Source organism: Cibotium barometz, chromosome 27 (assembly GCF_041138505.1).
Source record: "Cibotium barometz isolate CiBa-2024 chromosome 27, ASM4113850v1, whole genome shotgun sequence".
NCBI lineage: Eukaryota > Viridiplantae > Streptophyta > Polypodiopsida > Cyatheales > Cibotiaceae > Cibotium > Cibotium barometz.
Window position 1 is genome coordinate 1,309,422 of NC_141072.1, and position 14,809 is coordinate 1,324,230.

Below are 14,809 nucleotides of genomic sequence, written 5' to 3' on the forward strand. Positions count from 1 at the left end.
TCCATGCCTCCTTGGGTGACTTGGCATCCTGTATATGCCCAATCATGGTGTCCTATATGCTCATAGAAATCCAATACATGACTTTCCTTTCTCCTTGATTCCAATCCTTATATTCTTTTACATCTAGCAGTTGGATTAATCTCAGGTATCTCTGGTGCCTCCTCATGTTCACCTTCAATGTAGTCCCAGTAGCCTTTTCCCATCAAGAAATTTGTTAATCTAGACCTCCAAGAATGGAAGTTATACTTGTCAAGCTTCTTTGCAAATCTGATTAATTTCATCATTTGACATCTTGTCTGCAACACAAACTTGCCAAAAATAGCACTCTTGTTTAACCTGCACAAAATGTTGTAATATCTGTAAACAGTACTATACTGCACCCGAACTGACAACCAGTCCTCAACTTGAATACATACACCCAATAACACTTGTAAGACCTCTTTGCAGTACACATAGTGTCTGCACAACCAAATGCCCTTCCTGCAGTTCCAAAAACAAAATTCTGCAAAGAATCGAAACTTGCCTATAGTGTATGCGAATGCTTGCAAACTAAAAAACGGAGGTCAAGATGCACCCAAAATGTGTTTTCAGCTGTAAAATTATTTTCCAAACGGAGGTCAAGATGCACCCAAAATGTGTTCTCAGCTGTAAAATTATTTTCCAAACAATGTTATAGTTGCCCTGCAGCTTCACTCTCACAAAGACAGCTCCTTAATCAGAGTTCGTTTTGTTGAAATTTGAGCAAAATGATGAGCTATGGTGGATCAAACACTAGAATCAACATAATTAACAAAGTGATTAGCAAGTGATTAAGACGTAATTAGTGAATAATTAGCACATAGATTAATGTAGGCATGGATACTCAAAAACCAGCAAATTCTCATTAGGGCTATGCCTCAATTTATAGAGTTTACATCAAGCATCAAATCCCCTTGATTTCTCCATGATTTACTCCCTGAATATCTCCACCTCTTGCCTGATTCTCTCCACCTCTTCTCTTTTCCCAGAATATCTCCCAGAATATCTCCACACTCCTAAATTCCCTCATGCTACCCATTATTCTCTCCCAGTAGATTCTCCTAACCTTTTCACAGGTTCTTTCACAATTACATCTCCTCTTTTACAGCCTCTATCCAAGAGCTTGTTCCCACACACACCCTATTCACTTGTATATTTCAACACCTCCCCTCAAGTGAATAATCCTAACACACCTGGACCCTGTATCAAGTTTCCCTCTTACTTGATAGCCCGCGACCAGTGCCTCAAGTCCCTAAACTCCATAGTCCTTGACACTCTCTCTCTCTATGTGTCCAAGGCTACTATAAGTGCCCGTGACCTTGACTAAAGTGTTCACACATACATCTACCACTTGGCCTACATCATCGGTGGCTCAGAGGTGGTTTTACTTTATTGGGGCAAGTTACATTGGGTTGTGGGTTCTCTCTCTCTCTCTCTCAGAAAAGATGATCCGACTCCACTTCTCTTGGAGCCTCCATGAAGTTTGCCGATGTCGTTCCTTCTTCACTGGGTTTGCTGTAGCAGTCTCTCGCCATGTGTCCTGGCTTTCCACATTTGTGGCAAGTGAAGGTCCTCCCTCCTACTCTGCCTCTTCCTCGTCCTCGTCCTCGAGAGAATCCTCCTCGTGTGAAGAATGCTTTTTCCTCTCCTGCTGTTGAGTCGAGCTCTTTCTTCTCTTTGCCTCTGCTCTCTTGCTCCAGTAGAGCTGCTTCTATCTCGTGTATCTTCAGTTCAGGCACATTCTTTAGTGTTGCTACAATGTTTTCATAATCTCCTTTATCCACACTCTTCAAAAGTACAGCTAATGCTTCATCATCTTCTACCTTTTTGCCAATAGCTGCCAGCTGTTGCTTAATGCTTTTATATTTGTTCAAGTGTGTGATTAAGGGTTCACTTTCCTTCATGTCCAATTTGTAAAACTGCATTAATAGATTTATCTTGGAATTTTTTGCTTGTGTACCAAATAATTTATTGAGTTCATCCCATGCATCTTTTGCCCACTGTATCCCTGTGATATGGTGAATGATCTCATCATTTAAACTGAGTGCAATAAGCCCCAATGCTTTTTCATTCCTACACTTCCACTCATTTTCCCCTCTCTCTGGGCATTCATCTCTCCCTTCAACTAATCCCCACAGATTTTTCCTCATCAGCAAATACATGGTTTTTGTTTGCCATGTATAAAACTGTTCTCCATTAAATTTGGCTATTTCCTGTGCTGAATTCATGGTGATGTGAAGGGGGTCTTACCTCTTGATCCAAATTCAAGATTCAAGGGCAGTGTCTACCCTTTTACAACTCAATCTGGTGTTTAATAGATGATTACAATAATTTTATCAGCATAAAATCACCAGAAATTACATTAAATTGAGAGTAACCAATTTGTACGGGATGGTTGGAGTATCAAACCAACTCCGATTTGCAATCTGAAGCTTTAGGGATCTGTATCAGATACCTAATGGTTAATGTGAACCCTCAATTGCACCAAAGTACAGTGATTAGCACTGATTAATCATTGATTAGCAAATTAATGCTCTGTTTTGTGTGCAGAAAACAGAGTATGCGGGGAGTCCAGATCTGGTGCCTTCCACTTCAAATGAGCTCAAATGCTTTGAAAGGCATCAATAGCAATGAGTCTAGTAGAGGATTAAGCCAAGAAACACAAGATTTGACCAAATAATGAAAGCTTAATCTCTGTTTTACCAAAGTCACCTGCAGATTTGATGAAGAGCTTTGATCTCTCTGTAGACTTGATGAAACTCAATTCTGACTTCACCAGCTTGTAGAGCATGCTTGATTACCCCTTGTGCTAAGAGGAATTAGAGAGTTTTGACCTGAGCAAAGAGCAATCTTCATTCTACTTCAGAAAAACGGCGCCTGCAAAAAACGTGAAATCAGCTGCTTCCGCCGGCGGTTTGCTGCGTGGAGTGGATGGGCTGGTAGCCAAGGACCTTAGCTAGCTTAAGCTAGAAGCACAAGACCTAATTTTAACTGTGCTAGATGCTAGAGACCCTCCACTGGCTGGGGGTGAAGGGGAAGAGTGAAAACTCACTAAAAACTGATTTTTTTGCTAATTATCTTACTAATCTTGATTAATTCACTAATGGGCTCATAAATCTGGTTGATTCTAGGCATGGCTCTGATACCATGTTGAAATTTGAGCAAAATGATGAGCTATGGTGGATCAAACACTAGAATCAACATAATTAACAAAGTGATTAGCAAGTGATTAAGACGTAATTAGTGAATAATTAGCACATAGATTAATGTAGGCATGGATACTCAAAAACCAGCAAATTCTCATTAGGGCTATGCCTCAATTTATAGAGTTTACATCAAGCATCAAATCCCCTTGATTTCTCCATGATTTACTCCCTGAATATCTCCACCTCTTGCCTGATTCTCTCCACCTCTTCTCTTTTCCCAGAATATCTCCCAGAATATCTCCACACTCCTAAATTCCCTCATGCTACCCATTATTCTCTCCCAGTAGATTCTCCTAACCTTTTCACAGGTTCTTTCACAATTACATCTCCTCTTTTACAGCCTCTATCCAAGAGCTTGTTCCCACACACACCCTATTCACTTGTATATTTCAACACGTTTGTTGTCAGTGCCTCTTGAAGAGCTCCCGCGACAAGGGTGTAGTCTTCCACAAAATATCCTTGAGGATTAAACCTCACTTGCAGACCTTGCTCAACCATCTATGCAATAGAAACTAGGTTCTTTTTGTAATATTCGAAACATGAAGCTCATCAGGGAAGTACTTCATTTTGCCATCCTACATAGACAATGCCATTTTACCAACATGCGCAATGGAATGCGCAGTATCATCACCTGTTTCTACATAACCTGGTTTTTCCATTTTCTGCATATCTCTAAACCACTCAGCATGACTAGTCATGTGGTTAGAGGCGCCAGAATCCACATACCATATATCTTGAGATCCTAACACATCCCCTATTATGGAACTAAGCATGTGCTGCATCACAAATAGAAGCTCACTTCTGCCATCACCTCCATGTTTGCTAGATAATGCATAGTTGCGTTGCTGCAACTTCCCATTCACGGTTAATGTCATTCTGCTTTTGTAGCAGTCCTTTGCCATGTGTCCTGGTTTTCCACAGTAATAGCACTCTATGCTATTTTCATTTTGATTTCTTTGCCAACCACCTTGGCCTCTTTGGCTCCCCCCCCAGCCTCTAGACTGGCCTCTTCTGTAATCTCGGTGGTGTGAATCATTGGACTGTTGTTGTCCAGAATTTTGATTTCCTTGTCGGCCACCATCTTGGCCTCGACTATGGCCTCTACCTCTGCCTCTACTTGAATTAGAGTAGAAGGCATGTTCTTATATGTGTTCTTGCTTTGTGAAGAAGAATCCTCACCTAAAGCCTTTTCTTCTATGATCAGCATAGATATCAAGTCCCGAAAGCTCGAAATATTCTCTCTAACTGCAATGGAGGTCTTGAATGGCTTGTATGCTTTGCCGAACCCATTCAGACAGACACTCACCAAATCATCATCCTCCACTGATACATTGATAGAACCAAGGGATTCAACAATGCCCTTGATCTTTAAGGCATATTCATTGTGATGGACATGCTTTTCTTTTCCACAGTATGCAACTCTTGCTTTAACTGCAACTTCCTTGCCTTCATGTTAGTCTAGAACATCTGAACCAGATTCTACCATGCAACTACTGGAGTGTTTGCATCTTGTATGTGTCCTATCATAGTGTCTGTGACACTAATTGAAAGCCAGTACACGACTTTTCTTGCACCCTGATTCCAATCCTTGAATGCCTTTATATCTGCAGGAGTGGCATTCTCCTTAAATAACTCTGGAGGCTGCTCATTGTCTCCTTCTACATAAGCCCAAAATCATTTACCTACTATTAGGAAATTGGTCATTCTAAACTTCTAGGCATGGAAGTTATTCTTATCCAGCTTCTCACTAACAATTTGATTAATTCCATCAGACATGTTTTCCTATAGCAATCAAATAACCTGCAAATAAACAACTTTTGTGTGCAACCTGTAATACAGCAGTATCTCTTGTAACTGCTGCAACAACAGCGGTACCTCAGCACAGCCTGTGTGTCACCAAATGTGACCAGAGTACATGTACATACACCCAATATCAATAATACATGTACAAACCCTGTCTGCACTTCCAAAATGCACTGCCGCATTGCAATAACCATATTTCGAGCAGAAATAGTTCTCTACCAGAACTTCCAGAAAACTATCGAAAATACCCTACAATGACAAAACGAGGGGCCCATAATGCACTCAAAATGCAAATCTGGCTGAAAACACTTCGTCCAATAGGATAGAATACGTGCCCTACTGTAGCTCCACTCCCGTGAAGACTGCTCCTCAATCAGAGATGTGTAGCTCCGAGAGCTGCTGAGGGGGTGTTGTACCTAAACCAAGAAGGGAAAAGAGATGATGGTGCTCTTACCCATGTAGTACCGCTTCCTTCCTTACTTGTTCTTGCCTCTTTCTAGTCCCAAATCCATAATCGCCAAAATCTCTCCCTGGCCACTGTGGCTGGTGCTAGGTCTATGTGCCATGCACGTGCCCAAAAACCAATCACCCTCACCCTTTGCAAGGTGTAGCCTTTGAAATTCTCCAAGGGGTGCTCTAATCTCTCTAATTTGCCATGTAATCAAATAGAAAAGTGAGCAGACAACTTTCCTCATCTGCTCCATAGACCGCCATGAGAATATCGTGTCTAGTGAACACGCCTAGCCATACGGGTTGGGTATGGAATAGGAGTCAGCCACTCTGGAGGAATAGCTAAGTCACTATCGATGCTGAGCCTGTCTCTACCACCCTGGATCCCTGTCAGGCCTCTATCCTAATCCTCATGAGGTAACTGCCTGTGTGCAACCCAATCTCCAAGAGACCTGACTGGTCCCATGCTCAAGGTGCCCTAGGATATGTGCGGTCAAGCCCCTAGCATGTGGCCACTTGGGTAAACAGATTAGGGGGTTCTAGATCAAAGGCTGTCGAAGCTGCTCCTCTGAGGCCACTGGAACAATCTATCTGAGAGCTGGCTTGAGATGATCCCAAGCACGAAGTAGACTGGCTGCAAATCTTTCCTTAAAGGTAGGACTAAAACCATTGGCTCGCATCTCAGTGAAGATCCATCTAGTGCTCTGCGGCCATGGGCCTCCAAGGCTCGGAGTGCGGGCTAAAACCTAGGCCAAGAGGAAATCCTTCCAAGGCTCACCACCGGGTTGGAGTCCTCTGACAATCATCTTGCCCAATGGGGCATGACTCTGTATAACTGGATCAATGAGACCTAGTCTCCCTTTGCTATGTGGCTGAATGATCACTCTCCATGCCACCTTGGCCCTAGCTGGCCTCCCATCACTTCTGCCTTGCATGAAGTTTCGGATCAAATGTTATACTTGGCCAATACAAGCTCAAGAAAAGGCCCAGCACGAGGTGATGTACCACATGGTGGCAACAAGCAGTACCTGGTTCGCCCACACCACCACTCTGAATGCAAGGGATAGTCTCACCGAGCTCTAATATAGAAGCTTCTTCCTAATACTCAGAAGAAGGAGAGCGAGCTACTACTCGGGAGAGATGTCAATGCCAACCTGGCGGAGCCGAGGTATCGAACTGGAGTGCCCCCCGAGATCCACTAGAAAGCCTCAATTGGTCACCAAGTCGGGGTGGGTGCTGATCCTACCTAAAAACCACACAACTTGTGCCAGTTGATCTATGCTCCTTATGCATGATAGAAAATATCTATCGCCTGCGTGAATCTCTAGAGATTCCCAACATCTCCAACACAAGACTGATTTGTCATATGCAAACTTTGAGTCCAGCAGCTCCTCCTACATGTAGAGGGGAAGGCAAAATCTCTGAAGTCCGATCTCCTGGGCAGAGGGAAAACTACTCATGGCCTCGGTGACAAATAAAAAGAGGTATGGTGCCAAAGGATAGCCCTTTCGAACCGAGCACGGGAGAGGGGGAATCTGTCGCCTCAAGCTCCCTGAATGAGAACCTGGTTGGGGTTGTTGCAAGATCAGGGTGCCCAGTTTTGTCCACTCAGGCATCCTGTAAATAGTAAAAAAACAAGCATTTATTTACCTTTCGTGGCCAATCTCTCCTAGCTAACGAATGAATTTTCTTTCAAGTTCTTTTGTTGGAACATCACATGCAAAGTTGGGAATATAGCTGCATAATTTGATTAACCATTAGATAGTCGAAAGTCCTCATTTCCTTAGGTACAAAGTCAATGTATACACCTTGTCCCAAATTTGGACAGATTCCATAAAATGCTAATATCTTTTATGTATAAGCTCATATGCAATTCCCACTTTGCACCTTAGATCTTCACATAATATAGAGCTTAACTTGATTTTTTGAGAAACTTTAAACCTATTTGTCTATTTTCTTTAAATATTTCAAGGTCTTTAAAGTATTATAATATATGCCACTTTTTGCACCCACAATAACTACCACTTTAAATGCTCAATCTTGTAGATCAAAAGAGTGGTAGATAGTGAGAAATTAGTAGAATGTGGTGGTTAGTCAAAATTGCAAATCCAATGGTTGGAGTTTTAATGATATCTTTTCCAAAATTCCTCCAGGCTATCAGAAGGACTACAAATATTAATAATCTAATTAGTAAAATTACATTTTTGATGTACATCATATCTAAAACCTATAGGGACTAGTGTACTTGGAATAGTGCATCCATGGGAAAAAAATGAATCGCTCTAAGGATGAAAATATCATTTTTTATCATTTCATCATTATTTTTATTAATTTAAATTAATTAGAATAATTTATATTAATTTAAGTTATATTGGGGGTTAATTTGAATGCATGTGTATTTTCTATTAGTTGTTTGATCTCATTTGAAGTACCATGCCCCCACAAATTTACTCTCCAAGCATTGTCCCAGTCCAGCATAAACCAGCATAAACTGGACAAAACTGGACACCCTGATCTTGCAACAACCCGTTGTGAGATGCTGAATAAAGTCCTGAGACTCCACAAATCCACTCCGTGGGGAATCCCATCCGGCTCATTGTGCCCTCTATAAAACTCCAATCCACCCTATCATAAGCTTTCTCACTCAAAGTCAAGGAGTAGCACAATGAGGTCCTGCTGTCACATCCTAGCCGAAGTTGTAACCTCCAAAGAATACTCTGATCCTAAACAAAACTAGTCTGAGTGTCATGGATCAAGTCTGGGAGGGAAGGCTGAAGTCACTTGCTTCTACTGATGTCCTTGGCCAAAACCTTGTAGGCCGCCGTCCCTAGAAGGGTGATGGGTCTCCACTGCCAGATCCACCCTCCTCTCCTCAAAATGGACCGAATCTTCGTGCGGGCAACTAACGATCTGACTCAATCCCACGGGCTGTCCGGGGAACTCTCATAAAGACATTGTAAAGAGGCTAGGCCCCTCCTCAGACTCCTCTCCTGCTCTCGAAATCCCTCCAATCTCCTCTGGGGACTGCCTCCTGTAAAAGAAAATACTGACCTCGCGAAGGCCCTCATCCAAAGTGCATGCTACAAATCCTATGGAAAAGTCTGAATCTGCCTATATCTGCTCAATCTGGCTACAAATCTCGGGGTCTTGAATAAGGCTGTCTGGAATTCTAGAGCTCGCATATCTGCCTCCATGGGTCCTCTAGGGACAGAATAACTAAGGCATGATCTGAAAATGTAGTGCATGTCAGAATACCAACCATGCCATAGCTACAAGCCCACTCGTCAACATAAAACCTGTCTAGCCGAGAGAGGTTGGAGCCAATGCTTTGCCTATCCGATCGAGAAAAGCTAAGATTCCTAGGTCTGCACCCAAACTCTGGAAGATGCCAAGGGTCTTGTCCCCTACGAATCAGTATCATCTCCTCCCATGTAGAGTACTCCACCCCTGACACTGTGGTCGTGCCACCTCCAAGTATGTCCTTTGCTACCTCTATCATGTTGAAGTCACCGCACATGCACCAAAAATCGGCCTAGGGAAGGGCTTGCCAGACAGTGCTCCAAAAGATAGCTCTAGCTGTAGCCACATTTGGGGCATAAATGTTGAGCAAGCCAACGCTATCCTCTCCAATCAGAATGGTAATCCACTGAGCACATCCTGGAACTATGACTTGATCTTGTCATAGACGGCAATGCTATCCTCTCCAATCAGAATGGTAATCCACTGAGCACGTCCTGGAACTATGACTCTTGATCTTGTCATAGACGGCAAAAGCTGTTCAGACAGAGAGACACACTCCTCCTTGCGTCCCTCAAGGGACGAAGGATGGAGACCAAAAAGTATGACTCTTGCTTGGTAGAATCTTCCTGCAGTGGCGGGTACGCCCCTCAGTAAGATGGTGCTCCTGATAGATCCCCCCACCATAGCTCGATGCAGCTCTCCTCTAAGGAGGCCTCTTCTCTGAAAGCACTGAGGCCCCCCTAAGCCCTGAATGTTCCATGAGACAATCCTCATGACAATCTCTGTGTGAGGCGGAACTACCGGAACTACCGTCCACTCGAAGGGTCTTGGGCGCGGGCTTAGACGGGGAATTGTCACAATCTGTCCTGGTGTGGAGTCGCGCCAACTGGGCGTGGATCTTGCCCTCCATATATTGCCACTCTTCCCAAGCACGAGAGTATGTATACTATGTGCTCCATCGATATCACAATGGAGGTATTTGTAAGAAGGGGGGAGAGGTATTGCAAGAGAGGTATGCATGAACACAAAAAGCAGCACCTCCAGGCTAGAGGTCACCATCTCCCCTCCTCCCTGGTCTCGGTGTGCTGATCCACCAAGCTCCATTCTGGCCAAAGGCCATAGATGAGTAAGAACGTCTGTGATCTGGAGATCTTGCAGATGATGTGATAGCTCAATTGCTTGATCCTGTATGGTAGTGGCCACCAACTCAGGATCCCACTCTGTCTCAAGGGCTGTGCTCAAGGAGAAAGAGAAGATCATCGCGCCATTCTCTAGCGTAGAGGGCCTAGAGTGGTGGAAGACCACACATACCTGAATAGGGGCTATGGTCTCCTCAAACCTATTTGTCCGTTCCGTCAAAAGACATAGGAAGAAACTATAATCCACAAGCTGCCCCAAGATCCTGGGGGGCCCACCTAGAGACTCAGGTGTGTGGGAGAGCCCTCACTGGTGAGGCCGCAATGGTCATCTCCACCGGCTCTGAGAAACAATGAATCAGGTAATGAACGGTAATTATCAGATGTCTCCTCTTTAGATTGGGGGATGCAAAGGCCTGACGGGAATGCTCTAGAGAGGTGGAGGGAGGGGGGATCGTAGGCACGGAGAAACAGGAAGGGGAAAATGGAGAAACTGCGGGAAGAGTCAAAGGCGAGGGTGGGGGAGGGAGGGAGGAGGTTGGGGAGGAAGCGAGGGGGAGTGGGAAGGTGGAGAGGTTGGAGAGAGATGTTGCTAAGAGGTATCCCTTGGAGAGGAAGTTTGTTGGGGAAGGTTCGACGAAGTGAGGGTGGGGTCAACCTACCCCACTGGGCACTAAAGACTAAAGGAGAAGTCGCGAGCGACGAGGAATCGGCCGCCACCTCAGGGGGGCGAGGGGACCCTCTCCGTGACTAGAGGGGGCCCACCGTCACCAGGCGGGTGGGGTGATAAGTGCTCCAAATGGTTCTCTAACAGAACCGAATTGTTTTACATGTTGCTAGCCTGGTGTGCATGGCGACGATCCTCAGCTCTGGTGCTTGGCTAGCGACCGGGGCGGGGGGCAACCGTTTGCCACTCTCTAGCTAATGGGTCATCCATGGTCGGAACCTGGTGCTCCGTGGCCTAGAAACCTGCTCCTCCCTCGGCCCCCTGCTGACTGGGAAGTAGGAGGGGGAACCACACCGGGGGGTAGTCGCCTAGTCTGACACCGAGGGCAAACTCTGGCCAGATGACCTATCTGTCTGCAAATAAAGCGTTGGCCTGGAAGGTTGTAATAGTCCACTCGCTGCATAATGGGATCGTAGAAGAAAAGGCTTAGGTGAGGATTCTTCTTCACAAAGCAAGAACACATCAGAACATGCCTTCTACTCTAATTTAGGTAGAGGTAGAGGTTTTGGCCATGGTCGGCCAAGGTGGTGGCCGACAAGGAAATCAGAATTCTGGACAACAACAGTCTAATGATTCACAACAGCAATCATACACAGGTGGAAGAGTCCAGTCTAGAGGCAGGGGGAGCCAAAGAGGCTGAGGTGGTTGGCAAAGAAATCAAAAAGAAAATAGCATAGAGTGCTATTACTATGGCAAACCAGGACACATGGCAAAGGACTGCTACAAAAAAGCAGAATGACATTAAAAGGACTGCTACAAAAAGCAGAATGACATTAAAAGTGGGAAGTTGTAGCAAGGCAACTATGCATCATCTAGCAAACATGGAGGTGATGATAGAAGTGAGCAGCTATTTGTGATGTAGCACATGCTTAGTTCCATAACACGGGATGTGTCAGGATCTCAAGATTTATGGTATGTGGATTCTGGCACCTCTAACCACCACATGACTAGTCATGCTGAGTGGTTTAGAGATATGCAAAAAATGGAAAAACTAGGTTATGTAGAAACATGTGATGATACTACGGATCCCATTGTGCATGTTTGTAAAATGCCATTGTCTATGCAGGATGGAAAAATGAAGTACTTGGTTGATGTACTTCATGTTTCAAATATTACAAAGAACTTGGTTTCTGTTGGACAGATGGTTGAGCAGGGTCTACAAGTGAGGTTTAATCCTCAAGGATGTTTTGTGAAAGGCTTCAAAAATAAGTGTCACTCGGTTGCAAAGGGTAACAGAAATGGCAGGATGTTTACTTTAGATGTGAACATGCTTGAGATAAAGGTAGCCATGTTTGCACATGGAACAGGTGTCATTACAAATATTGACATATGGCACAAGCGCATTGGTCATGTGCATGCCTAAAATATTGTTGCAAGTTTACCAAAGTTTAAGGTTGAAGGTATGAAAAAGGTATGTGAAGCATGCCAACTTGGTAAGCAAGTCAAACATGCTTTTCCACATGAAAAACATGTTAGTGAGTGCAAGGCTATTGGATGTCATACATTCAGATGTATGGACTACAACAGTTGCAGGTTGCAGATACTATGTTGTACATTCATTAATGACCACACTAGGAAAGTGTGGGTTTATTTCATGGAGAAAAGTGAGGTGTTTGCTCACTTTGAGCAATTTAAAGCCTTGGTCGAGAAGGAAAAAGGCATGCAAATAAACTGCCTAAGATCAGATGGTGGGGGAGAATATTTCTCCAATGAGTTCAGCAATTTCTTGAGAAAGCAGCGAATCAAGAGGTTGTTTACGTGCAAGTACACTCCACAATAGAATGGTGTTGCAGAAGGAAGGAAAAATAGGCACATTGCAGAAGTGGCACATGCCTTGATGGCTAAAAAGAATATGCCACATTACTTTGGGCAGAAGCAGTACCAACTGCTATGTACATTATGAACAGAATACTCACTTTTGCAGCTGTTCATGGTATGACTCCTGAAGAAGTTTACAGACATAAGACCGGATGTGTCTCACTTGAAAGTTTTTGGGTGTATTGCATATGTACATGTTCTTGATGAAGTGAGAAAAAAGTTGGATCCAAAGGAAGAGAAATGCATCTTCATTGGTTATGCTATGGAGAAAAAAGATTATAGATGCTATAACCCTACCACTCATGAGATGTGAGTAAGCAGATATGTTGTCTTCGATGAGATGAGTAGCTTGTATGCACCAGTAGTGAAGGCAACAAAAGATGCAGATGTCAGAAGTGCTGATGCTGCACCACATATGTAGAGCAACAATCACAGGTTGTGCTGAGTGGACCTAGGGAGTCCTCGAGCAATGGATCCAATGTTAGCCCATGGTCAGGAAGGGTGAGGAATGATGCAGGTACACATGTATCATGGAAAGGGAAAGAAAAGGTAGATCAACCTTTTGTGCCTGATCTGTCATCAGCAGGTCACTCATATGTGGATGGTGACTCTAGTGGCTCTAAGTAGAGCCTTGATGAGAAGCTTGTCATTCTGTTTGTTGTTACTCCTGGTATGAGGAGAACCAGGGCTGTTTTGAGGACACCTGGCAGTGATCCAGGTGTATGCAGGTCTACAAGGGTTAGATACCCTGTTGACAGGTTGAGATATGATGGATATATAGCCCATCATTATGCTTACATGGTAAAAGCAATACAGGAGGTTGAGCCCACTTACTTTGAGCAGAAAATTGGAAATAAGAAATGGGAAGATGCCGTGGATGAGGAGATGGTAGAATTGGATGCAAATGCAACATGGGAGTTAGTGCCTTTGCCTAAGGAAAAGAAGGCAATTGGATGTAAAAGGGTGTATAAAGTCAAGCACAAAGCTGATGGTTCAGTGAGTAGGTACAAGGCAAGATTGGTTGCCAAGGGCTATGCGCAAACTTACGGCATAGACTATGAGGAGACATTAAGCCTGGGGGACCTTTTCAATAGTTCCTAGCTCATAGTACCCGGCAATATAATCACATAAGAAAATCCAGATGGACTCCCCTTGAAGATCAGCAAGATCAACCAACAGATCCATATAAAAGAGCCATGGACTCATCCGTTGAGGACTAGCAAGGTCAATCAACTAGATCCATGCCCGGTTTCAGAAAATAACTCTAACTCTTTGTTCCATTTTCTTCCTTGATGCACGTGTGGGTATCTTCAGCGACCCACAGCTTGAGCACCGTATCGTCAGCACCCTCTAGGGTCCTTCACAGGTTACCTAGCGCTTCACTCATAGGCCGCTTCCTTGGTCCCTCATCCACTGTACCGGAAGCTCACTATTTAAATTGAACCGAGGTTGGTCAAGACCTCGGCCGACCTTGCTACGCGAGACGTCCTCCATTGCAACTTTATCACTTAAGTCTCCAGGACCTCATTCACAAGACAGTCAAAATGCTTCCTCAGCATTCTTGACATAAAACAATCATTTAAAAATAGGTCAAAATGCTTCCTCAGCATTCTTGACATAAAACAATCATTTAAAAACAGGTCATAAATACAGTTTCTATAACGAACTCTCGTCTTTCCACATTGTTTCACATCAATCTACATTTCTTAATCCATATCCAATCATATGTATTCCCATCGTCCTTCATCCATTCTCATCCAATCACATCATATTCCATCTCATCACATCTATCCACATTTATCCTTATCACATCTCATCCATTCGCATCTACCCATGTCCACATCTCATCACATTATATTCATTCACATCTCATCCATTCATATCTACCCTGATCCACATCACATCACATCCATTTCACATCACATCTCATCACATCTCATCCATTCACATCTTTTCCAATTCACATCACAGCACATCACATCCATTCCACATCACATCTCATCCATTCCACATCTATCCCGAGTCACATCACATCACATCACATCACATCCCATTTCACATCACATAACATCTCATCCATTCACATCTATCCTGATTCACATCACATCCATTTCACATCTATCCCGATTCACATCTCATCCATTTCACATCACATCTCATCCATTCACATCTATCTCGATTCACATCACATCCATTTCACATCACATCTCATCCATTCACATCTATCCCGATTCACATCACATCACATCCATTTCACATCACATCTCATTCATTCACATCTATCCCGATTCACATCACATCCATTTCACATCACATCTCATCCATTCACATCTATCCCGATTCACATCACATCACATCACGTCACATCCATTCACATCCATCACATCACATCCATTCACATTCATCACACT